This window comes from Mirounga leonina, unplaced genomic scaffold (genome assembly GCF_011800145.1).
Source record: "Mirounga leonina isolate KUSES-001 unplaced genomic scaffold, KU_Mleo_1.0 Mir_91, whole genome shotgun sequence".
In the NCBI taxonomy this organism is placed as follows: domain Eukaryota; kingdom Metazoa; phylum Chordata; class Mammalia; order Carnivora; family Phocidae; genus Mirounga; species Mirounga leonina.
Genome location: NW_023270839.1, coordinates 44,871,338 through 44,874,847, shown reverse-complemented (window position 1 = coordinate 44,874,847; position 3,510 = coordinate 44,871,338).

The window sequence follows — 3,510 nt, the reverse complement described above, 5'->3', positions numbered from 1 at the left end:
AGGAAGGAAGGAAGGAAGGAAGGAAGGAAGGAAGGAAGGAAGGAAGGGCTAGCTTTAAGTCTTAGTGTACAAATCATGTTCCCTTCCCACTGATGTTGTGATCGTGGAAACCATGGTTAAGATGTGGCCTTGGTTAGCCTGGGTCTCAGAGGTCTCTGAGGAGCAAAGCACCCCCCTGCCTTATTGTGTAAGCATGTGTAGCGTCTTTTGTTGTGTTAAGGCACTGAGATATGGACTTATTACTGCAGCACCACCTAGCATACTGTGATTGATACAGTGGTTGTTACAATAAAATATGATGGTGTTTGCAAATACAATTTGGCAACAGCACCGTGCTTCCAAAGTCTTGTTACTTCACCATACAGAGGTAATTGTGCTGATTAGGAGGCCCGTGCAAATTCTTGCACAGGTCAGGTGGCCACAGAAGGCTGCAATTTCACCCCCAGATTGTCTCCACCAGGGGCTAGAATCAGGAAGATCCAGAAAAATCTCCCCCAGTGGGTCTGCCATGGTGACCAAAATACCACCTCTGCCTTTGATTAAACTCCAGATAGAGGGCCCTGAAAGCAGGCTGCTTAGGGGGAATTCACCAGGCTCTGGGGAGCAGAGTGAAACTCAGGAAGGGGGGAAGACATAGTGAGGGAAGCAGTTTGCAGGGCAGGGATGCAGAAGTGAGGCCCGAACCGCGGTGGGAAGTCCTTGGTCGTGGGAGGCTTAAGCACACCTCTGGACACGGTCCCTGCCTCTCCTCTCTTGCCATGCCAGCTTGTCTTCCCTCCCATAATCATTTTTCTTCCTCACACCTTCCACAATAACTTCCCTGGGAGTGATTCTTTATGCCACCCCAGTCGGACCTCTGACTCTCAACTCCAGGCTCCCATTGCCTAGATATTTTGGCAGGCTCTTCCCATCGATGTGTTATGGACAGAACACAGAACATATCCCCTCCCCTCCTGCCACCTGAACCCCTGTTTTCCACTCTACACTCCATGTCTGGGTGAAAGCCACCTTCTCCCAGTCATTCAAGCTCAAAATCTCAGAGTTCTTATGGTCTTCTCAGAGCATTTTTTCCCCCATTAATGTGAAAAAGGAGGATACAAATAAGAAAGTATTGTGCAGGCCTAATGAGGTTGTGGTTCAATCTTAGTGTGAATGCGTTCCTTTGAGAATTTGTCTTTGGGAAAAATGCCTCTAATTATAGATTCAGAAAATAGGATGTGGATAGCCTAACTCTTTTAGGTCATAACAAAGAGCTATTACTGACATTTTTTAAATGCAACTTTTTCTTTTGCAATAAATGCCATATATAAAGACAGCATTTTTCACATAGCAAATGATGAATGATTTAAGAAGCAAAAGGAGACACTATTAATTCCAGAAAAGCTAAAATAAAGGGAGACACACTAAATACAACTATAAATCCTGGACAGACTAGATGGAGCAGGTATCCGAGGGCTCCAAAGCATAGACTGTAGCCTGCAGGTCGGGGAAAGAGACCAGAATGCAAAGTTCCACTAAACCAGCAGTGAGTTTGCCATTCTTCTTTTCCTCCAGTGTTGCCCAGCCTGGAGTCAATTGCAGTCAGAAACTTAGATATGTGCTCCAGAAGCAGACAGAAGGAGCTCCAAAAGAAGTCCTCTCTTTCTGGTTCAAGAAACAAGAAAGGGGATTCCTAAGAGTCAGAGAGAGAGGGAGAAATCCTCTGGGTTTTGTTTCTTTTTTTCCAGCCTTGCCCACTGGCAAGTGGCAGCCGTGGAGGTGGGGGTGGCAGTGGCAGTGAGCAGACCCCTAATGGGGGAACTGTTCTATTTGAGCAGAGGAGAAGTGATCACATGAATGTGCAGCAAATCTTCATTCTTCCTCCCCCCGTCCCCTGCCCCCCTCCCCATCTTCCTGTCCTTTGGCTCAAGATACAGAAACAGTTACAGGAAGCATGTGGCAGAGCAAGGAAACTAAATCCCAAGCTTGCTGGCTGGAGGGCTCAGAGTGGAGGCTCCACAGAGCCACAGAGTGTTGCAGAGATCATAGAGAATGGAGAAATTAAGAAAAGAAATCCCATAAACTGATGGATGAACTCCTGGGCTCCCCTCCAAGCTACACATGTGTGGATATGACCCTAAACAGCATACCACACAGGTTTTGAGGACTGAACTAGAGGGTAGACCATGATCCAGGCCCAAGACTGGCCACTGCGTAGCTCACACACAAGACTCATCTGAATGGCACTGCACTTTAAAAACAGAACTGACGTTGGAACCAGAGGAACCACAGAGGAATGTTGGAACTTACAGCCAGAATAGAACCTGGTCCATAGCCTGCTTAAAAAAAAAAAAAAAAAAAAAATCAGTGTTCCTTTTAGGACTTAAACCAGACTTAGAGTCTTATAATATAATACTCAGAAGGTCCAGGATATAAACCAAAATCACTCAGCATATAAAGAACCCTGAAAGTCTCAACTGACAAGGAAAAAGACAAAGAACAGATGTCAACCCTGAGAAGATTTTTAAAGTAGTGATTATAACCATGCTCCAAGAAGTAAAGGCAAGCACTCTTGAAACAAATGGAAAAATAGAAAGTCTCTGCAAAAAAGAAGATATAAAGATAAACCAAATGGAGGGGCGCCTGGGTGGCTCAGTTGTTAAGCGTCTTCTGCCTTCGGCTCAGGTCATGGTCCCGGGGTCCTGGGATCGAGCCCCACATTGGGCTCCCTGCTCGGCAGGAAGCCTGCTTCTCCCTCTCCCACTCCCGTTGCTTGTGTTCCCTCTCTCGCTGTATCTCTCTCTGTCAAATAAATAAAAATCTTTAAAAAAAAAAAAAAGATAAACCAAATGGAAATTTTAGAACTGAATAGTACAATAACTGAAATAAAGTCAGTGAGTGGAAATAACAAGGATAAATCAATAAAAATTATCTAATCTGAACAACAGAGGAAAAAATTGGGGGAAAAAAACCAACAACTAATAGCACCTCAGGGATCCCTAGAAAAATACCAAAACATTTAATATTTTTGTTAATAGACTCCCAGAAGGAAAGAAGAGTGTTGAATGGGAACAAATATCTTAAGAAATTATGGTAGAAAAACTTACATATTTCACAGAAGACATAAACATACAGATTGAAGAAACTCACTGAACTCCAAACAGGATAAAATCAAAGAAACCCACACATCATACTCAAACCAATGAAAGAAAAAGCCAAAGAAAAAGTCCTGAAAGCAACCAAAGAAAAATGATGTATTTCAGACAGGAGAACAAAGGTTCACATGAATGCTCATTTCTTATCAGAAACCATGGAAACTGGAAGGAAGTAGAAGAACATTTTAAAGTGCTGAGAGAAGAGAACTGTCAGCCCAGAATTCTATATCCAGTGAAAATATCCTTCAGGAATGAAGATGAAATAAAGACATTCTCAGTTAAAGGAAAAGGAAGAGAATTCATTGCCACCAGAACCATTCTCTAAGAAGTGGTAATGAAATTCTTTGTAATAGGAAATTACAGAGGAAAATCTGTA